At 47.8% G+C, this 23,335-nt stretch overlaps 1 long non-coding RNA gene across 2 annotated transcripts in view; it reads left to right on the forward strand.

Annotated features, from left to right (window-relative positions):
• The first annotated feature begins 1,481 nt into the window (after positions 1–1,481).
• Positions 1,482–23,335, forward strand: part of LOC111773459 (uncharacterized) — a 34,602-nt gene continuing 12,748 nt past the window's right edge. The window contains exon 1 of one of the 2 annotated variants that reach the window (XR_002807895.2): positions 1,482–1,811. This is a non-coding gene — a long non-coding RNA (uncharacterized lncRNA). The remainder of the gene's footprint in view (positions 1,812–23,335) is intronic. The other variant, XR_011439044.1, reaches the window with a different exon arrangement.

The following is a 23,335-nucleotide window of genomic DNA, read 5'->3' on the forward strand; positions in this document are numbered from 1 at the left end:
TCTTCATCCAATCAGTATGTATCTAGTGTCTACTCTAGGTCAGATAAAGGATAGGTCAGCTGAAGTCCCTGCCCGTGAGGAGCTAAGAGTTGGGGAGCACCGGTGCGCAAACCAGCAAGGACAGCTCAGAAGGGGCCCAGAACCCAGAATCGGAGGAATCAGGGGTCCTTGCAGAGAAGGTTTCAGCTAACTCGGGAGGCAAGGAGGAAACTGTCTGGTGGAGGAGGAGGGGAAGCTTCTGCAAAATGGGAACAGTGGAGCACCCCCAGAGGTTCTGATTTCATGGGTCTGGAGAAAGGCTCGGGCATTGGTATTTTAAAACTGCCCTAGATGATTCTCACTTGCAGTCAGGGCTGAGGACCACTGACCCACCGCTGGAGTACTTGCAGCCCAGCGTGGGAATGATGACGCTCCCCCACTCCCCCAACCCCCGCCCCAGTCCGCTCCCAGAAGGAGACTCCTCGGGCAACCACCAGCCTGTGCTCCTGGAGGGGAGGAAAAACTATTCTTTTTCCTCTATACACCTGAGCTGAATGACTGGGCCCTGCAAATTAGACTAACAAAAGACAGATGAACAAGAGCAAAACCAGCAGAAGCTTAGTACGCATCACGCGTACACATGGGGACATTCAGTGATGAGTGACTCAAAGCGGTGGTGAGAACTTGCACTGATGCAGCATTTGAACAAAAGAGCAATACATCTGTAGAAAAGTGACAACACAAAGGGAAAGGGTTGTAGGCTTCCAAAGGCAGCAACCTGTGGGAAGGCAAATATATGGGGGAGGCTAGTGGAAGACAGTGCTGGTTAGTCGAGTTTGTGATGTAGGTTCCTCTGGGGCCACCTCTGGGCTGATAAGCATCTAGCGTTGTCTCTGGTGATTAACTTCTGACCTTCCTGCTAGACAAGGGAGGGGAACATCTTTACACATTTGTGCCCTGCTTCAGAGCAAATAGAGGAAGGGCAGAGAGCTTTTCTTGTATTTTCTTTTCCATTGCCTTCAGCTCAAAACAGTCCTTATGCCCAAGTGGCGTATTTTGGGCTGGCGCGTTCTGCTGCCCTTCAGCACACATCAGGTGTGCAGGGAAGACAAAGATCAGTCCGCTGAGCGTAGCTGAGGTGAAGGTGATGGCAATGGGCTCGCTGCAGATGGACAAGCAGTTTAGGCCGCTCTTCTGGTGTTAAATGAGGAAATTGTGGTTCCCCCAGAAGACGAGAGACTTGTCAAAGGTCACTCTACAAATGACAGAGTTGGCATTTAAGTCTCAGTCTGGGGAATGCTGCCTCAAGTGTTTTTCTGGCTTTGTGTTGACAATGCTGGACTTGCACAGGGGGCAGGGACTGGGGAAGCTGCTGTGTTGTTCCCACCTTTCCTTGTCGGCACCTCCAAGTTTCTTTGTGTCCCAGCCACTTTCTCCCATTTGCCTGATTTTATCATGGATGATTCATCCATGGCTTTCACCACTGACCTCTCCCAGGGCCTGCCGATAATTTCAGGGACTCTTGGGAATGCTCCTGTTTTATTTGTGACCCCTGCCAGGAGCTAGTTTCTTCAGAGTCTTGGCCTGGCCCGGGAGCCCGGGGGTGGCACGCCTTGCAGGAGGGGGCAGCCAGGGACAGGGAGCAGCAGGATTGCTAGCGGTGTGTTTCTGGCCGTGCATCTCCAGACTTCTGCATTTCTGTGGCAGCAGCCCAGCCCGAGGCTCAGGGTGAGGAGGCATGCCTGGGCATGTCTGGTGGGGCAGGCTGGTGAGGACGCCACTTGCATGAAGACAGCAGGATCCCTGGAGCCGAGACTGGACTCGGAGGCGTGGTAAACTGGGCTTGGGAAGAACGCCCTAGTCAGGGGAGGGGGCTGCGGAGGGATGGGTATTGATGATGATAATGATGTGATTGGTGGTGGAAGTATCATTTTTGAGCACTTCCTAGACCTGAGCACCGTGCTTTGGTCCTTTACAGGAATTAGATCATTTCATCATACCTGGAGGCGAGACTAATCCCCACTTTCAGATTGTACATTTCATAGTTTACAGATGAGGAAACTGAGGCTCACACCTCCAGTCATGGGCGGAGCTCCCGTCTGCCTGAGCCCCTGACCACAGTCCTCTCTGAGACCTTCTCAAGAGCCCTTCTGGAGACATCCAGAAATACGGGTGGGGTGTCACAGGGGGTGCCTAGAGCAGGTGTGGCTCAGAACCATCCAATAATGGGTTCCTATAGTTCTTGTGGCTCAGACTGGCAGGATCTGGGAAATCTTGGGTTACATTTATAGGTCTTTAAAAATGAGCATTTTTTGGATACCGAATCCTTTAATCTCAAATTCCTGTGCAAGCCAAACACGGAGACATCCGTGCTTGGAGATGGAGAAAGATTTATTCCAATTGGCCAAAATGAGTTGGTGGGAGCCTGGGTTCGCTCAAATCCATGCCCTCAAGAACAGAGAGCAGGGGAGGGTGCGGTTTATAGAGCTAAGGGGCTTTGCAGGAGGAGCTTTGGGGAAGCAAAGGGGTCACTCCCGTTAAGCCCCTGGGCAATCTGACCTCTGGGCTTCAACTGCTGAGGGCTGGCCATTCTTGGTGAACGCAACCTCCCTGAGGGCATTCTCTTTCTCCTGCAAAACAAGCTCACAAATCTTCTGGAAAACAGGCTCACAAATCCTCGAGACCCCTGAGTCACCCCTCAAGTTAAACAGGAAAACAGCAAATTGATTTAATCTACAGTACCCCTCAGGTACCGGCTTCATTTTCACCTTTGACTCTAATATACTTTCTTTAGCTTTTGCTCATAAGGAGGTATGGCTCTCTTGAAAAGACCCTCTTAAAAATGCTTCCTCCTATGACTACTCTGGGCCATTCTACTTTGAGTTGGCACAAAAATGAACAGCTTAGACACTTCTGGGCAAAACTACAGAAGAAAATAAATCCTGGAGTGTCGTAGCTGGCCACAAGCTGCCCATGAGTGAGCAGCAGAGATACTGATTTGTAGGAAAAAGCTGATTTGTGGCAGTGCCATGTGCGAAAAGGGCGTGAGTTAGCCGCCCTGCCTCAGGTAGGGTGACTGTCCTGGAAGTTGTCCTCCCAGGGTTTATTCACAGGCCCCTCGTCAGGAACCAGGAACGTGGAACCAGTTCCTTCAAAGAATCACTGTTACAAATGGAGGCAAAGTGCTGAAGGGAGGCTGGAGATGCCCACCTATGGCTCAAAACCCCATATTTATGAGGAAACAATAGGAGAAAGCAATTTAGTTCTGATGTGCAGTTAATTTTCACCATGCCTTTGTCATGACCGGGATACTTCATGAGGGGGGCAATGATGGCATGGCCAGAAGCACAGCTCCTTTCAATTTCCAGGTTGTTGGTATTTGGCCCACCTCTGCCTCTTTCCATCCCCACCCCTCCTGGATCTTTCTAGAAGGCTTTCAGTTCTCCCCCAAATCATTTGCATGTGTGCACACGTGTGCAAACACACACACACACAGCAGAATCTGTCTCCCAGTCCTCCCGCCTCTGTCTGACACACATCCCTCACTCCTCACCTCTGTCTGTCTGACTCCCAGGGTGCGATGCTCCTTCATGCACTTTCCCAAAGTCTGACAACAGCAACATGACAAAGGGCAGACCTCCCTCTGAATTACCCCCCCTCCAAATTGCATCTCCACCCTCCCACTGCCTTCCGTCTTCATTACCAACATCCTGGTCATCATTTCCGGTGGGGACAAGTGGGAGAGCCTCACCGGCTTCTTTCCTTCCCAGTCCCTCCCCTGTCCCATCCCCTGTTCCATTTTCCACACCGTAGCCAGAGCGGGCTTTGAAAGTGTTCATGGTTCGTGTCTCCTCCCGGTACGTACAGTGAAATCCAGCTCTTTCCCTGACGTGCCAGGCCCACGTGGTCTCCCTGCCTAGCTCACCGCCTTTCTCTTTTCTCAGCCCCCATTCCCCTGATTGCTGGAAGACATGAGGCTCAGCCCTGGCTCTGGCTTTTGCTCTTGTTTTCCTCTCAGTCTGGAATGCTTTTCCTCTCTGCTGCCTCTTTTCATCTGGCACGTGTCAATTTAATATTAGTCCCCTCCTCCGAGAAGTCTTCCTTGGTCTCCCTCTCTAAAGTGTGTCCTTTTGTGTTCCCTTACACTAACTACTTATTCCCTTCGGAGAACAGAATGCAATCACTCTGTAGTGCTCTTGCTTGTTTACCTGTGTCCTGGTCCATTGTGCGTCTCCACCAGAATGGATTTCGAAAGCCTGGCTTTGTCCAGCCTGTTGATCCGCATAGCTGCAGTGCCCAGAACAGTGCCTGACAGTGCAGGTGTTCATAAATGCTTGCTTGGTGAATGAACGAATGAACCTAAAATTCATTTAAGAGAACAGATGAAAAACAGTTCCCATGACAGGGAAATTCTACAGAACGTGAAGGGATTTGAGCCATGGACGCCACGTAAACCCGCAGCATCCTGCTGACTGGGGACTGGCTCAAAATCAAGGTCAAGGCAGACCTGTGGGAGGCCTTATTGGTTGCAGGGCATCTGCAGGGTTGGGTGAGGATGAGGTTTAGAAGCAGAGACCCTGGGGTCAGTGCTGGACGGGGGTGCTGTAGGCCTGATGCTTCTGGAAGGTGACGGGGAGGTATGGTGGCCACTGGTTTCGACCTCGTTGCATCTAGGCTTATAAAAATTTGGGCTATGTGGTTTAAACACAAACAAGCCCCACTTTCCCATCCATACTAAGTGGAGAGTGATATTGCTGGGTGAAAATAATCACAGTTCCATTGGTTTGAAATATGCTAATGCCTGTGTTGAAAACACAGTGATGTGAGCAGATGCCAGCACATCTTTGGGGGTGTGACCTTCATGCCACAAGGTGGGCTGACTAGTGAGTGAAGCAGAACCCCAAATGATAACTCACAGATGTATTTATGGAGAGTCAAGTAGAGTTCTGGGGGAAGCAGAATCAGGACGTATGGAGGATTTGGTGGGGAGGAGAGAAGAGTGTATAGGGATGGGAGGAAAAGCCATAAGATCTTTTAGATGTTTGTCTTGGGCCATGAGAAAGAAATTAGATATTATTTCTGAGATATTAGAATAATGAGTTTTCACTCTCAGTAATCAAGAAGATGCTCCTACTCACTGAATCAATAGGTTTGTGGTTTAGGGAAGACCTCATATCCTGGAACGAAGAAGTCTTGCTCAGTTTTGCATTTCAAATTAGATTTCTGAAAGTCCATAGCAAGCTAGTAATCAGTAATCTTGAGAAACTGGCTGTTGAGAGGGAGAAGTTTTTCTATTTTCCAAGAAGATCCCTTTTCTGTATCTGGGGCAAAGCTTAGGGATCTGAGCACAGAGTGATGTGTCAAGCGTTGTGTAGAGAACAGAGAGTTCGACACAAAGAAGTGCCCCACAGGAAGGAAGAAAGATCCATCTGGTGCTTGGAGAAGTGTGGAGTGAGACTCAGAGGGGCAAGGAGTCAGGGTAAGAAGCTGTGTGCCCCGCCTACTGCCCATGGACTCAGGCTGGGGGTGGGCAAGGTGGTAGAAAAGCCCAGATACGGTGACAAGAAGTGGAAAGTGCCTCACTTCACATCTGGATCACTGGGAAGAGAATCCTTTGCGGGTATCTATACAGGAGTGTCATGGCAAGGTGGAAACACTGGCAAGTTGTGTTTCAGCAAAGGGAGGGTCTGAGACAGCGGCCCTTGCTTCTACATGGCCTGTATGAGGGTGTGTCGAGACATTCCCAGGTGACACCTGGGGTGCATAAGGAATCTGGGAGTGAAGAGCCAGCATGCCTGGTGAAGGGCGACTGAGTCAGGGGGACTCCTTGGCAGAGTCTCAGAGTGGACATCCAGAGCAGAGGCCAAAGGGAGCATGTGACTGATCCCTAGTGGGTCAGTGGTGCCAGGGAGCACTGAGGAGTGGCCCCACGTGGCAGGGGAATGGCCAGACTGCCCAGGAGCTCTTGTTAGGTATTGCCTACATGAAGAGAAAGGTCATGAACATCCCAAGCCCAGCTGGACAAGGGGTGGGAGAGGATGTGGCTTAGGAACAGCACATGGGAAAGGAACTTAAGGGTTATTATTCATGATGATCAAAATGAGTCCCAGCATATTAACCTGTGAAATAAATGAAGGGGTTATAGTCTGGTCCTATTCTTCCCTGGGCCGGTCAGCTCACTTCTGGAGTGCTGGAGTCATGCTGGGGTCTCACCGTGAGGCTGAACCAGAGCCCACGCAGAGGAGAGCCGTGAGAAGCTGCCATCTGGGAGAAGGTTGGAAGGAAGGGAGAACGTGTAGTCTGGAGAAAGACAACTCAGGAGGGATACACTGCTTGGGTTCTGTGTTCCCAAGGACAGACTCAATGTGTGGACACTATGGGGAGAGAGATTTCAGCTCTAAACCCAAAAGGACTGTCCAATAACCCTAAGCAGGCAGGGGCTGAATCGCGACAAAATGCACTTCCTACACTTGGTAGCAGCCAGGCCGTTATGCAGGAGATTCAGACATCTGCCCAGGTCCTAGACCTGAACAACCTTCAAACCGTCTTCCAGCCTTAAGATTTTGTGAATTGCTGAATGAAATTCTAATTTTATAATTTCTGACTCAGAGGAGACTCTTACTTTGAGTCAGAATATCCGAGTGGGAAGATCCCAGCTCCTTAGAGTCAGACAGATCTGACTTCTGAGACTGGCTCTGTCACTCACGAGCTGTGTGTGACCTGGGGGAACTTCGTTTACCTTTCTGAATCTCAGTTTTCTCATCTGTAAGACGGCGCTATTTTCCTGGCAGGGTTTTGTTGGCATTAGTGAAACAATATAATAAAAGATCAAAATACAGAAGATTACGTGTGTGTGTGTGTGTGTGTGTGTGGTGCGTATGAGTGGTGTGTGTGTGTGTGTGTGCAAGCAGGGAGAGTACTGGCCCTTTGCAGTGCTACAAAATCACAATACTTACTGTTTAATTTCCTTCTTCATAAGACTGGTTTCCAGAGCATCAGTTTTAGTGAAAAGATGGAACAGACTCTGATGTAGTGTGGACAGATCCTGGTTTGAATCCTCTTAACAGGGAAGGGAAGGGTCTGACACGCGGAGGAGGGGGAGGCACCTATGACTATGCTGGGGAAGGGGCAAGAGAAAGCCATCCTCTGACAGCTACCAACAGACACCCTCTGGTCCTGTGCCTGGGTTTCTGGCCACGGGCTGAATCTGGCTGTGTAACACAGTGCCCACCCTCTCTGGGAGAAGAGTGGGCCTGGACAAGGCCCCTTCCCGCCCAAACTGACTGTCCGTGTGGCACCACACGGAGCAACTTTCAGTTGTGAAGTGGGCACAGGTTTTCTCTTTGCCTTCTCTGCCTCGGCCTTCTGTATTTACTCCCCCCCAGCCCCAACTCCCTCTTACTTAATCCCTCCTAATTCCGCCGTCACAAGTTTTCCCCTTAGAAACAGCACATCTTGGTCACAGGGAGGTCCGAGTGACGGCAAAGCTAACAGTGCCCCCTCTCCTCCCAGGACACTTGTGCTTCAACCCCAAGCCAGGCGTGAGTCTCCACTGGGAGCCTCCCTTCCCCCGTGTGAGACGATGGGGTGGGGTGGGGGTGGGGTGAGGAGAAGGCACAGCTGGCCCCACCCTGGTGTGTCTCTTTGCAAAGCTGATACTCTGGGCCAGGGCTTGACTGTCTTGAGTCCTGGTGGACAGTGGTGAAAAAACAGGCACACAGCTTTGCTGGGGGTGGGGGCGTGCTCCCCCCTCTGCCTGGTTGGAGGAAGTGAGTGGGTCCCGCCTGCGGCCTGAAGCTGACTCAGTGATTCCTGGAAGGTGGTGACATCACGGTGACATAGCGATTCCCCTCCCGGGCGAGTGTTTCTCATTGGCAGCGAGGCCTGAGGCTGTCTTAGGAGTGACCAAGTCCCCTGGATCTTAACGCCACGTACCTTAACAGCTCCCTTCTCCAAATTCCCGCAGCTAGGATCATCTGTCTGTACAGTGACCTCACATTCTGGGCAGTCTTGATTGATTTTAAACATTCTGTCCCTTTATTTTTCCATGTAAACAAATTCACAAATCATAGAAATCACCCCAGGTCTGACCTTCCGTCCTGGGGTTCTGGGAACACGGAGTGGCCACACTTGAGCAAAAACAGAACACCTGGTAGTGATAATTTGTATTTTTGTGTCTTTCTCCAGTTTCACATCTGCATGTCTTTTCAACATTGTTAACAGCTCCTAAGAGTGGGGACCCGGGAGCCGTGTCCCTTTATTTCTTTTGTCTCCTCCAGGACTCCCCCACGGGGCTGATGGTGCCGGGAAACAAAATGCTGGGGGTGGGGGTCTGCTCCCCATCTTGTCCTTGTCAGGCGCTCTCTCCCATTATACTTCATGGGGGGAGGAGGCATCTGCAACAAGGGCCCTATAGATAGGTAAGAAGGAGATTCCTTTTCATCAGCGCTATTTTGAAAGGTAACAATAGTCCCCGTGTGGGTTTGGGGAAAACCTGGCTGGACTTGTTGGGGCCAGGGGTGCTTTCAGAAAACCACTCCCTGCTCCCTTGTCAGCCAAAGACCCGACTCCCTGGGAGGTCGCGTGTCAGACCCACGTTGGGTAAAACAGGTCCTTTGTCAGCTGGAGTCTGAATTCAAACGTGCTCTGGGGTCCTTCCCAGACTCGCTCCAGCGTTTTTCAGGGGGAGTCCCCGCTTGCCTTACGCTGCCCGATGCTGCCCCCTGCAGGCGGTTCGAGGGCACAGCCCTCACTCCCGGGCTTGCCAGCTCTGGGCCTGTGCCGCCCAAGTGGGGGCTTTTTATCGCCTAAAAGTTGTAAGAGCATCTAATAGCGCATGAAAAGGGAGAAAATCAGGCTTCTGTAAGTGAATTGCGTGTTGAAAGACACTGAGATAAACGGTGGAGGCAGTGAGAATGACTGATGGAGATTTAAATCTGGAATGAGATGGAGGGTGTGGGAAGGCGGCAGCAGAAGAAACCAATGTTTGCTATGACCATCTCATTTAAAGCAAAGCTCACAACAACCCGGAGAGGCCGTCTGAGCCCTTCTTTAGTGAATGATGGGATCGAGTCTTAGAAAGGTTAACTAAAGGGGCCGGCCTGGTGGCGCAGCGATTAAGTTCGCACGTTGTGCTTCTGGGAGGCCCGGGATTCACTGGCTCGGATCCCAGGTGCGGACGTGGCACCGCTTGGCTAAAAGCCATGCTGTGATAGGCGTCCCAAGTATAAAGTAGAGGAAGATGGGCATGAATGTTAGCTCAGGGCTAATCTTCCTCAAAAAAAAAAAAAAAAAAAAAAAAAAGAAAGAAAGGTTAACTAAGGTGCCAAGGCTGTACAGCAAGTAATTGGTAGAGCCAGGACTTGAGCTCAGAGACCCCCAGAGCTCGGTGACATCCATGTCTCATTACGCCAGCTAAGAGAGCAGAATCCTGCCTAGGAGGAAGATCCCTTTATCTATGGTGTGAACAGGATTCTTTGGAATGAAGGTGAAATATCAATCACTAAGGGAGTTTAGCTATAGCCTCTGTGTGTGATTTTAGGGATGCTGGGAAGACCTCCCTAACTGAAAATATGCCCCCAACTTGCCCATCACATGGCCTGGAACTTCATTATGGGAAGTTTGATGACCATTGGCTAGGTGGTACCCTCTTGTTAACTGGAAATATGGTTCCTAAGGGAGAGTCACAGGTTAAGCCTTCTGTCTTTATTCGATGCCAGGGGGATTAGCTTGTCAGATTGCTAGGATGGTTGGCGAGGATGGGGTGGGGTGGGGGGTGGCGGTGGAGGGGTGTCTCTGATTTTGTTCCTGGACGTCCTGGAGACTCTTCAAACTGAAAAAGTCCCAAACTCAACGCTTCATCCTCTCCCCAACCTTGTTCCTTTCTTTGACCTCACATGGGCCCAGAAATCAAGCTATCCTTCACTGCTCCGTCTAACTGGTCATCAAGTCCTGCCTGGCCTGCCTTGTAAGTGGTGCTCGAATCTTCCCCGTGTGCACTTCTGGTCTCTGGTCCTCCCAGGCCCTTATCAGCATGTCCCTGGCTTCTTTCTGGCTCTGGGCCTTCACCATTTAATCAAACCCCAGGGCAGTGGTGGAAGAGAGCTTTCTGGAATATAGATCTGATCATGCTGCATTTCCTCTTAAGATCCTCCTCATTGCTTGAGGGGTACAGACTCCTTAGTGTTTCATACAGGTCCCTCAGGACTTCATTGCTACCCCTCTCTCTAGGCAAACTCTCTTTGTCTCCCCTCTGGATCTCCCTTGTTCACCCTCCTCCATCCCATTTCCCAGCCTTATCTGACGTTTTTCCTTTGTTATCTCCAATGTTTGTTCACCTCTCTGAGCCTTTACCCATGCTTTATTTTTGTTAGGAAAGCCCTTCCCCTTCAGTGGTCCGCTGACCACTCCACAGTAAAGCCATTCCTGATTCCCACCCTCAGCCCCAAGGAGGAGGCAAGTTTTTATGTCTCTGTCTCGGCTACTGGGCCGGGATGTGTAAATGAATGAATGAGTAAATGAAGTCAGCTGATGAGTGAGCTATCCATTTCAAAGGATGTGCTGCTGATTTTGAAATGAATACAAAACAAACCATGGCTGCATTTGTGAATGTAACTGCGATGCACTGAATGTGTACGCGTGCACATTGGTGGGCTACGCTGGCTCTGTTATGATAAATTATCTGACGGGCCTTGAACTTACACAAGCAGAATAGTTTCAGAACATTGCCATGGAGACGAGTGAGGATTCAAGCAGCAGGGTACCACTTAGGCAATGACAGATTTTATAGAAAATGGGCTTAGATACACCTTTCTTGTCAAAACCCCCCCTGCTAATGGGAAGAGTGCTTCAAGGCAGAATAAAACCTTGCACCCCCCCAATGAACAAAAAGCCCCGGAAGTTAGGAAAACAGGAAGCAGCAGGTCAAGAAGATTATAAATTCTTAGCGATAGACTGAAAGACAAAAGGAGAATGAAGATGCTGGAGCTCTGACATGATGCTGGAGTTACGGATATTATCGGCAACTAAACAGAGGGAGAAGATGTTTCAAATATATAATTACCTTAAAGAATATGAGGACAGAAGCCCGCTGTGTGAAGCGATAGAATATTGCAAAGAGTATTCAGGGCTGGAGAAATCTGTCCCTTGGAACTTGGCGAAGCGTTAATCATTTATGAGAAAACTAGAGCTGAAGTCTTCCGGTTCTCCTTAATCTGCAGAGAATGACCTTTCCTGTCTGGTGAAAGCCTATTCTTCCAAGAGCCAGTTCAGAGGGCACTACGCTGAGGATGAAGCCTTTCCTGACTCTCCAGACACGGTTAATGACTTCCTCTGTGAGGCTCCTTGGAGCTGCTCTTCCCTCTGCTCATTGCATCAATCTATGGATCATGGTTGTTCTCATAGCAGCCTTGGCTAGATTATGAGCCGCTTGAGAACAGTGCCCCTGTCTAGCCATCTTTATACCCCACCACCCGGTGTGATGTCCAGCATACAGCATGTGATGAGCTGAATTGTGTCCCCCCAAATTCGTGTGTTGAAGCTGCAACCTCCAGTGCCTCAGAATATGACTGTATTCAGAGAAAGGGCCTTTAAGGAGGTGATCAGTTTAAAAGGAGCCCGCTAGGGTGGGCCCTAATCTAACCTGAGTGGTGTCCTTTTAAGAAGAGAAAATTTGCATCACAAGAGACATCAGGGATGTGTGGGTACAGAGGAAAGACCGTGTGAGGATTCAAGGAGAAGGCGGCCATCAGCAAGGCGAGGAGAGAGGCCTCAGGAGAAACCAGCCCTGCTGACACTTTGATCTTGAACTTCCAGTCTCCTGAGCTGCAGGAAGTAAGTTTCTGTTGTTTAAGCACCTAGTCTGTGATCTCATGGATCCCACACTCAAATTTTCCAGCTGTTAACATTTTACCCCATTTGTCCTATTGACCTCTCTCTCTCATTCTCTCTCTTTCTGTATGCGCCTGCACAATGTGTATATATGTACATGTATATATATGTCTCTGTGTGTGTGTGTATATATGTACTCATCGTTAGTCTTTTCTGAACCATTTGAGAGCAGATACCATGCACTATCACTTCTAAATATTCCAGTGTATATTTCCTCCAAAAGAGGGTACCCTCACCCAAACAAGGGTATTCTCCTACGTACTCACCACACAACCCTCCAAGTCAGGGAACGAGCTTTGATAATCACTACTTTCCAATCTGCGGACACCCCCATTCACCATTTCTGGGCTGTGCCACATGTCTCCTCATTTCTGGTCCAGGATCACACCCAGGAACACACATTTTGCACTGTCCTTGTGCCTCTTCAGTCTCTCCAATCTGGAGCAGTTCCTTAGGTTTTCCTTGTCTTTCATGTCCTCAACTCTTGTGACAAGTACGGGCTTTTCATTCTGTAGGATGTCCCTGGGTCAGTCTGGTGTCTTCTCATGACCAGGCTTGGGTCATGCTTTGTAGATAAGAATACCACAGAAATGAGGCTGTGCTTTTCTCAGCGAATTACCTGAGGGTGGGTGGGGGGAACACATGATGTCAGCCCATCCTACAACTGGTGATACTTGGCTTTGTGTTTGTACCTTTTGACCAGCTTCACCTGTTTGCTGATATTGATCTCGATCACTTGTCATGTTGGTATCTATCAGGTTTCTGTCATGTAAAGTCATCATTTCTCCCTTTTATACGGATTGGCATTCCTCTTCTTTATCAAACGTTCATCCACAGTCTTAGCCTCCACTGATGACTCCTACTGGAATCAACCACCACTCTGACAGTTGCCACATGATTGTTTTCTATTTTCATCAACCTTTCTCCTTTTCTTAGTTGTCAGACTACTGTAAAAAAGAGCTTTCCCATTTTCCATGTTTGTTTATATATTTATTTCAGGAAGGACTCATTTTGTTCAATAGCTGGTATGACATTGCTATCCTTGTTTGTTTTTATGTTCAAATTGTCCCAGTTGTGGCCAGTGGTCCTTTAAAGTGGCTCCCGCATCCTTCTGGCAGGTCCCCATCTCTCCCAGCACTTTCTTATTTTCTGGCATGACATTATGTTCCAGGTTCATCTTGTACTTTTCCTGCTCCAGCCTGGAATTAGCCCTTTCTCCAAGGAGCCCTGTTTCCTTTCGGTGGAGGGTGGTATTTAGAAACCAAGATCTGGGCACTTAGTGTGTTTATTCTTACTGGAGTGTCATTACTCCTAGGCCCTTTAGTACAGAGAGCTAGGAAATATATGTATACATATGCACCCACACACACACTTAAATCTATAACTATTTCTATCTCTACCTATGTTTATACATTAAAAAAAACCCCATGAGTTATTACTTATACCTCTAATTCCAATCCACCTTCAAGTTTTTTTTCCTTTTTTTCTTTTTGAGAAAGATTAGCCCTGAACTAACATCTGACGCAAATCCTCCCCTTTTTCCTGAAGAAGATTGGCCCTGAGCTAACATCCACGCCCATCTTCTTCTATTTTATATGTGGAATGCCTGCCACACCATGGCTTGATAAGTGGTGCTAGGTCCATGCCCAGGATCTGAACCAGTGAACCTGGGGCCGCCAAAGTGGAGCATGTGAACCTAACTGCCATGCCACCAGGCCAGCCCCCACTTCCAAGTTTTTTATAGCTCTCTCCCTCTCCATATTTGCAACTCCTTTCTCCAACCTGGCTCTCATTATCCTTAATATGTGTACATTCAAGTGCTGTGCAGTGATGTTTTGGTCAATGACAGATGCCTTATACAATGGTGGTCCCATCAGATTAGCACCGTAGAGCTCAGGTGTGTCGTAGCCTGTGCCATCTAGGCTTGTGTAAGTGCGCTCTGCGATGTTTGCACAATGATGGAATCACCTAACGACTCATTTCTCAGAACACATCCTTTTCATTCAGTGGTGCATGACCGTACCTATTTGCTCAATAAGTTTACTTATTTGCTTAATGTGACCAGTTTCCCAATCACACCAGCTGTGTCTCCTTTCACCTCCACTTCCTGTCCCTTTTGTCTCCAGCATCCTTGGGTGCCAACGGTACACCATCAACCACCTCCATATGGCAGCCCTCTCTCCCTGTCAGTACCCCATGGGGACCCAGCGCTGACTCTTCCGTGCTGGGAAGGGAAGGGAAGAGAAGAAGAAAGAAAGGGAAGAGCAAAGGAAGAAAGAGGAAGGCTATGTAGATTGTTTTAACTGAAAGCTAAAAGGAAGGAGAAGGAGGTGCCATTTCACCTAGCCAGCAGGTGCTTGGTCAAGTATTGATTAATAAGAAAGTATGGATAGATGCACATGCGTGTATGAATTGGTAATGAATATTGTTTTAATAAATTATCCAATTACTTATGTTTACAATATAATGCGTTATTGATGTACCTGTCTTCATAAATGCCATAAGACCTTGTAGGTGGTGGGATAGGAAATATAAAATAGTAGTGAAACAGTTGAAGAAATGTCTAAAGGACAATTGACAGGGATACATCTCAGAATTTTGCAGACAAAGTAAAAAAAAAAATTTATCCTTTGAAGTTGAAGCCAACAGAAATCAGCCTCAAATGGATGAGATCAACCACTTGTGGGTGGAACCATCTTGAAAGATGACTTGTAATTGGCGATTGGATACAACCAGGGTGCTTTCAAATCTCCATCAAGGAGACTGGAGAGCCTTCCAAAACCTACCTGTGCAGTTGTTCATTCATTCAACACTAGTCACATTGGTGTCTGCCAGGTTTGTCCCCAGTAAAGTTATCATTTCTCTCTTTGGAATTATGTGTTAGTCTGCTAAGCACTGTGGGGAAATAATGGGGGAAGAACACTGACCTCATATTCACAAAGTTCATAGTCTGGTCGGAGGGACAGACCAGTAACCAGGCCATTTCAATACATGTGCTAAGTGCCCTGAGAGAAGTGAGCACCCAGCTCTGACTTGGTGTGGTGTGTATGGAAAGGATTCCCAGAAGATGTGCCATCTAAGCTGGGGCCTCAAGGACTAGTGGGAGTCAGCCAAGAGAAGAGGTGGGGGAGAAAGGTAGAGAGGAGAGAATATTATAGGATGAGTGGCCACGTGTTCCAAGATCTGGAAAAATGAGAGAGCATGGAGCACTCAGGGAGTGGCAAGTGGCTCAGTGTGACTGGGATGTCAAATTCAAGGGGAATGGGGGGATGTGAGACCGGAAAGCTCTGCAGGGGCTGAATCATGAGAGGTCTAGGAAGCATATTTAGGCATTTGGGCTTCATCCTAGGGAGAGTAACACGTCCCTCGAGTGTTTTAGGCAGACGTGTGATATGATCATAGTTCCATTTTTGAAAACCCCTCTGGCTGTGTATAATGAGTTAGCCAAGCTTGAGGTTAAGAACACAGTTCCCACAAGCCTGCTGTCACTTCACACACCAGACCTACGTTTGGGAGTCCCCAAGATCACCTTCACTTCAGGGCAGCCATCTACAAATTCAGGCGTTCCCATGACTACCCTTGGATTTGATAATTTGTTAGAACAACTCATGAAATTTAGGAAAGTGTTATATTTAGGAGTATAATTTTATTATAATAAAAAGATACAAATTGGAGTCAGTCAAAGATAGTTGCAATCAGTAGAGTGGCAACTGAGAGGGTTCCAAACATGAAGCTTCTGTATCCTCAGGATGCACTGCCTCCCAGCATTGCAGGGCGACAGTACACAGGAGGACTGCCAACCAGGGAAGTTCACCCACGCTTCAGTGTCCAGAGGTTTTATTGAGGCTTCCTTCCGGGCATGATGGATTGAATAATTGCCCCCATGGCTGAACTCAGTGTCCAGGCCCCCACCCCTCTCTCATGGTCAGGCTGATATCACGTGGTCTAAAGCCCCAACCACAATCACATGGTTGGTCTTTCTGGAATGGCCAGACCCCACCCAGGCTCATCTCATTAGCATAAATGAGAGGTCCACTTTGAAACCATACTGAACTCTTCTCACTGTGGAAACTGCAAGAGTTTAGAGGTTACCTCCAAGGAGCCCTGACAAAGGCTGGATCTCTCTTTAGGTGAGGCCGTATTTCTTACCATGCACTGTGGTATGGCAATTAGACTGAATGAGAGCAAGTCTGGAGGCAGGCAAAGCAATTAGGTGGTTGCTGTAGACATCCAAGGAAGAGAACATGGTGGCCTAGACCAAGGAACGGCAGAGGGGGTGGGAAGAAATAGAGGGATTTCAGATGCAGAAGGATGGAATATCAGGACTTGGTGATTGGGTGGATAAGGGGCTTGAGGGATGGGGAGGAGTCAAGGATGATGGGCAAGTGTCTGGCCTGGGTAAATAGCTGGTTCAGGCCTGCTGTTTGCCAACATCTCTGGATTTTTAGTTTCTTGGTCAATCAGTTTAACACGATGTGTGGTACACAGTAAGCATTCAGCAAATATTTGTTGAATGAGCAATGAATGAACGGACCCATCTTCCAGCAAAGGAGGAAGTGACTGGATCCAGACTGCAAGCCAGGCTCAGTAAATGTTTACTGTCCCCTTCTGAAACGGCCCCAAACGAGCTCACTCATCTTCAGCAACTGGACATTTTTACCGTCCATGTGGGATATGTCCCAAGATTGTGTAGGTATGTGTATGTGTGTAATAACAGGAAATTTGATGCCAGCTGTGAATTTTAGTGTCCATTTGGAAGCCAGACACACATAATACTATACTGGAGAGGCTTGAAGAGGGATGTGTGTGTGCCTGGAATGGAATTGGGATGAGTGTTGGGAGGAATTTTCTTTCCCCTCTCTTCACGTTTCCATATGGAGGGAGTTCTCCTGGCTTCTCTCTGTCCCTTGCTCTATTCTCGCCAGTAGTTTAACTGCTTAGTGAGCTTACAAAAAGCAGCTGAGAGTACCTAGCTCAGTCCTTCCTCACTCTCTCTTAGGATCTGCTGCCTCCAGAGAGCGTAGGTTATCATCAGCTGTCAGCTGGGAGCCCAGTTCCGCGGGGCCTGCCCTGCAGTGGGAGACCTGCAGTGATGCAGCCGCGCCAGCACCTGGGAGGGCGTGTGCCTCACCCGAGAGGCAGGGTGAGGAAGCCCACTGGTACTGCGCACCTAAGTCTCAGCCCCGGAATCAGGTTTACTATTAATAAACTCATGAAAGAGGGATGGTATCTCTTTCTGCCTCTCCCCACACTGGGCTCCCAGAGGGAGAGCAAAGGTCTAACCAGCTCATCATGGCCTGTCCTACCCTGCCCTGTTTCCTGGGTAGCGGTTTCATGGCTCCCTGACGGCCTGAGTTCCTGTTTGTATTAGTCAGCTCCGGCTGCTATATCTAAATACGGGATGGCTTAACAACAGAAGTTTATTTTCTCACAGCTCTGGAGGCTGGAAGTCCAAGATCCAGGTGCCACTGGGGTTGGTTTCTGGGCAGGCCTCTTCTTGGCTCACAGACAGCTGCCTTCTCGCTGAGCCCTCCTCACGCGGCCTCTTTTCTGTGCACGTGCAGAGACACAGCACCGTCTCCTGGAGCTCTTCTTCTTCTTAGAGGAACCCAGGCCTGTCGGATTAGGGCCCCACCTTACGACCTCATTTAACCTTAATTACCTCCCGAAAGGCCCTGTCTCCAAATACAGTCACGTTGGGGGTTAGGGCTTCAACATATGGATTTTAGGGGACACAATTCAGTCCATAACACTGTTCCTTCTAAAGAGCTTTCCAGTGTCCTTTCATGATTAGCATATACTTATACAGTCTGAGCTGGGTTAAATTAATGGTTACTGGATTGTAATTTCAAACTGGTTTTGAGAGCCATGAGCTTGGTGCTCAATAATTGCTGGTTGATGCCTTCAGGGGGTGATGCTTAGGTTTTGTGTAATATTGGTGTCGGTGGACTTTGGCCATGACACCAAGGTCATGGGCAATATCTTGGTGCCAGTGTCAGCCACACCTACATGCATCTGGGGACTTTCCCAGTGCTAACCGGCAGGTGCTGTTTATTGCATCAAAAAAAATCCTCCAGGTTGGAATGATTTAAAGCTGGAGGCAAAGGTCACCTTTGGAAAATTATTCCTGTGTCATTCCTGAAAAGTCCCTGCTGCTTGTTACGGGTTGTTGTGGTGATAAAATGGGTGAGTTGCTGAACTGGGAAAAATACTACAAAGTGGAAGGAGGGGCTTAAATATTTAAAACTGTCAAAATTGTTACTTTGATCGAGGCTTTAGAAGTCATCCCATCTTATCCCATGAAACTGGCAGGCAAAATGAGGTCAATATATCTCCAAAGAATTTGCCAGCTACGCTGGGCAGCATCCTCCCTGTTGGAAGTCCACAGCCCCATTCCCGGTCACAGACAGCCCAGGTCTGTTCTGGGAGCCAGATTTAAGGGAGGTCTTAGCAGTGCCAGGTGATAGAAGCAAGAACAGGGACTGTGGGGCAGGTAGAACTTGGTTTGAATTCTGCCTCTGCTGTGTGTGACTTTGGGCATAGAACTTAACCTCTCTGAGCTTCTCTGAGCCACTGTTTTCCAATCTGTGCAATGGGAATGAGAACCCCACACAACACTGTTGTCAGGACCAAAGAAGACGATGTACTGGGTGTGTACAACACTGTGCCTTGTCGGCATCCACATGTGAGACCCTTTCTCTCAGACTATGCTGACCGCGCCAGGATACTACAAGCCCTGATGCCCACTGATTATGACATTCGTTTCCTCCACGAGGCCTGCTTTGACCTCTAGAACCCAGCAGAAACCGTCTTCCAAGCCCTCCACCTTATCACCTGCATGGATCGCGTCCTGCTGTGCTGGGTGAGCTCTCCATTTCTGTACCTGCATTTTGCTTCCTCAACAGAGACTTCCATCTTTTGTTTTTATGTTCCGGTTTTGAATCTTAGCACAGTGCCTTTTTGCACATAACACTTGCTCGAAAAATAGGGATTGATTGCTATTTCACCTACTTGCGTCTCCTGAAACCTGCCCCAGAATCATGAGCTGAACTCAGCCGCCGTGAGGTCATTACTACGAAGGAACGTGTTTATTCCAGTATCTGTTTCTCCAGCGGCCCTGCGGTGACTCACGGTCCAAATGAGGACAGCCGCCTTATAAGGAGGCACTTTGAAGGCTCGTGTTCCAAGGAGCCTGTCACCTCTCAGAGCATTTCTGAAACTGCTGCTTTGAATCAGTGCCAGAGTCGGGCGGTGAATCCTCACACCTCCTGGAACGAGTTATTTTTGGAAACAATGAAAGCCGTCTTGGCCAAGTTTGGTAGATATGGTCATTCAGGGGGCGGGTGGGAGTGGAGGAGGCACAGTGGACTGACAATCAGTTAATGTTTAATTGGGCATTTCCAGTGTGTCACGCATTCTATATCCTCTGCCTTATTTTAATCTTAATAGCACCTCTCTGAGGCGCGTGCTGTTAATATACCCACTTCATAGATAAGGAGCCTGAGGCACAAAGAGTGCAAAACACACTCTGTACGGGGACTCCATGGCTTTTTTCCCATTACTAAGCTAGCGTCAGGGGGCCAGAAAGCAGGCAGGACCGACGCACCTGAGTGACCCTTCTGCACCCCAGCAGCGATGAGGGGCGTGGTCGCCTTATCCAAAGACAACAAAGCCAAGAACAGCGTCCTTTGAGCCTGTGGGGGCGGGGAGGGTATGGGGAATGCAGGAAGCCCAGAGGAGCTGAGAGAACCCGTGCCTCACTTGGAGGGCTCCCCAGGGAGAGACCAGCGAAGCGGCGAGAGGACCAGTCAGGACTGGGGATCAGTGAGCAGGGTGAAGACAATCACTAGAATTCCCAACCAAAGGAATTCCTTTCGTGCCTTTCTTTTCTTAAAATTGTACTCACATTTGCTGATGATAAAAGGAGTTTACGTTCATCGCAGAAAACTTGGAAAAAATAGAGACGCATAAGGAAAATAAAAATTATTTCTAAATGACCCGTCCTCCCTGAGCTCTCGGGCCTTGCCAGGACAAGGCTGCTGAGCAGATCAGCACACATGGGGTTATTTCTAAAGCGTCCTCTTCTCAGCTGCCCACTCCCCTCTCTGCTGGGGCTTGAGCGAGGCCTCCAGCCAGGACATTCCCTCGCAGCCTACTCAGGCTGCTAAATAAAGCCCTGCCCTCCGAGGGCTGATCGGGTCGTTCCTTATCTCTTTGCAGCAGGGTTCTGATAATCTGCCCAGTTGGCAGGCGCTCTGAGATGTACCGGTGGGCTCTGGCTACTGCTATCGGGGCCTCCAGCCCCCATGTGGTCATCTTCTCCTGTTCCCGCTGAGGCTTGGCTACGACACCAACTGAAACCTTCAATATAGGAAGTCCTGTGCTCATTTTATTAGAGGGCAGTTGCCAGATGGCTGAGATGAACTCCATGGGCTTGGCATGGGTGACGGGTGGGTCCGGCACATGCAGGCCCTGTGGTCAGTGTCCCCCTCCTGAAGCAGCTGTGCCTGCCCTCTACTCTCTCAGCCCCTGCCCTGATCTCCCTCATCTTTCTCTTCATTAGTGCTTGGCTCAGAGTCTTCTTCATCCATATGGCTTCTGCAGGCCAAGGCTTTCCACGGCTGGTGCCTGCTGCATCTCAGTTCCAGAATTCCGGGCTGGACTTCTCCCTAATCAAGAGTGGACTGTGGCAGACCTACTCTCTCTGCCTGGAAGATAAATTTTGTTAAGGGAGGCAGAACCATCTTATTGCTGCAAGTTGGGGCAGAGGAAAGACAAGAGAGGCATCTCCCCCAAAATGCATAGGCTTTAAATCAGACAGAGCCTGTGTGAAATCCTTGCTCCTCTGCTTAAAAAGAGGTGTGATCTTAGGTAAGTCATGTAAACTCTCTCAGGCTTAGTTTTCTCGTCTTTAAGATGTAGAGTAGGATATCTCTATCACTCATGCCAAAATTAGATAAAATGACATATAAAGCCCTGGAAACACATATTAGATGGTATGATGGTAGCCCTTATAATGTTTGTTAATAATATGGTTATTTATGACCATTTGGATGGAGGAGAAAAGGTGGCTTCTTTTTTCCCTCTTAGATTTGAGGATTAACAGGGGAACTCTTGATGCTGGTTGTTAAGAAACCCATCTAGGCAAGTAGGTGCATGTTTCCACTGATATTTAAGTGAGTTTTTCTAGTTCTGAGAGAATCCTTTCAAAGCAACTTCTGGGCCCTGCGGAGGTCCTGGTTCACCTTTGTATTGGCTTCACGAGAATCGAATCGGGACAACCTTATTTGAACAGGCAAGTCATTGTACTTATTGCCTGGCCAAAATCTAGTAGCAAAACATTCCTGCTGTAAGCCACAAGGCACTTTCGAGATGGGCTGATTATCTGTAAAATAACTGATAAGGAAAACATTACTTATCAGAATCAAGCAGTGCCAGAGAAGAATGCACAGTGGCATTTTGTGTGTCAACTGGATTGGGCCACAGGGTGCCCAGGGACTTGGTGAAGCATTGTTCTGGGTATGTCTGTGAGGGTGTTTCTGGATGGGGTTAATATTGGAATTGGCAGACTGAGTGAAGCGCCTGGCCCTTCCCGATGCCCGTGGGCCTCACCCAATCTGTTGAAGGCCTGAATAGAATAAAAGGCTGAGTAAGAAAGAATTCTTTGTCTCTGCTGGACTGTCTTTGAGCTGGGACATTGGTCCTCTTCTGCCTTTGGATTCGGCCTCGAGCTGGAACTTACACCATCGGCTCTCCTGCGTCTCCAGCTTGCTGTCTGCAGATCTTGGGAATTCTGAGCCTCCATAATTGCATGTGCCAGTTCCTTATAATAAATTTATTTATATAGCCTATGGATTCTGTTTCTCTGGAGAACCCTGACTAGTACACATAGCCTTATAATAAATTAATAAAAAATTAAACAGGAATGAAAAACAAATGCATCCAACTGCAGTAGTTTGAAAGAAGGTAATAAACCTAAGGAAAGTAGAAAGAAGAAATTAATAACCGTTAAAGCAGAAATGGATGAATTGTAAGACAAGAAGAGTTTTATAATTAGTAAATTGTAATAAACAACTAATAAATAAATTCAAAGCTAATTCTTTGAAAAAACAATAAGGTTTATAAATTGTCAGCTAACCTTGTCAAGAAAAAAGAAGGAAGATGCTGAGGGAGAAATAACCACAGATGGAGGGGATTAAAAGAATCCTTAGAAACTATTTTGCTCAACTCCATATAAATAACTTTTAACACTTGTGTAGTTAAAAAAATTAACCTCACCCAAAGAGAGATCTGGCCTTAGTCCCTGGCTCCTGGGAGGTAACCTCTAGGCCCTTGGAATATCCCACCTGATAAGAGTGTCTTTGTTGACCTCGGGCCTCTGGCCACACCTGACAGTTTAACAATGTGATTTATGATGGGAGTTTTGGACCATACAGTGTTCCCTCCATCTCTGGAGGATTTGGAGACTAAAGGTCAGCCATGTGGGCAGTCAGTCAGGTCTGTGTGTTTGAACCCCAATCGAAACTCTGCACACCAAGGCTCAGGTGAGCTTCCCTGGTGGGCAATACTCTGAGTGTATTGCTGCATGTTGTTTCCGGGGAAGGTCTGTTGTCCATGGCTCCACTGGGAGAGGACAGTTGGAAGCTCTGTGCTTGGAACTTTCCTGGACTCTGCCCTATGAATGTCTTTACTTAGCTGATGTGAACCATATCCTTTCACCATAATAAACTGTAACCATGAGTACAACAGCTTTTGGCAAGTTCTATGAGTCCTTCTAGCAAATTATTGAATCTGAGGGTCATCTTGGGAACCCCCTAACTTTGTAAAACCTGATATGGTGGATACTCTTCTGGGAAAATATAATTCGCCGAAAACTGACTCAGCATCGTATTCAATGACATATTCAATGTCAGTTTTATCTTAGTTAACCTAAAAATGAAAATAAATACCAATAAAACTAACAGTTCATATGGAAGAAGAAGCTGAAAAATGAATGGGAAACTAACCTTATAAGATATAATGTGTATTATAAAACTAGAATAATTAAAATTGTGTAGGACATCTTGTAGTTGGAACAAAATAGGAAGTCCAGAAATAGAACAAAACTTATTGGGAATTTAGCTTATGATAATGATGGCATTTCAAATCATTGGAAAAAAAAGATGAATTATTCAATAAATGGTGTTGAGACAACTGGGTGCCATCTGGAAAAAAATTAAGTTGGATCCATACCTCATTTCTTATATCAGGATACATACCAGGAACAATCAGTGATTTACATTTTTAAAAATGCTAGAAGAAACTATGGGAGTCTAAAAAAATTGTCAAATGACTATTTTGGAATAAGGAAGAACTTTCAAAGTCATTTCAAAGTTTGACACAAAATACAGAAACCATAAAAAAAATAACTTCTATTGTATTAAAAATTATGTATGGAAAAGCTAGTAAAAGCAAATTCTAAAGAGTA

This window comes from Equus caballus, chromosome 5 (assembly GCF_041296265.1).
Source record: "Equus caballus isolate H_3958 breed thoroughbred chromosome 5, TB-T2T, whole genome shotgun sequence".
Taxonomy (NCBI): domain Eukaryota; kingdom Metazoa; phylum Chordata; class Mammalia; order Perissodactyla; family Equidae; genus Equus; species Equus caballus.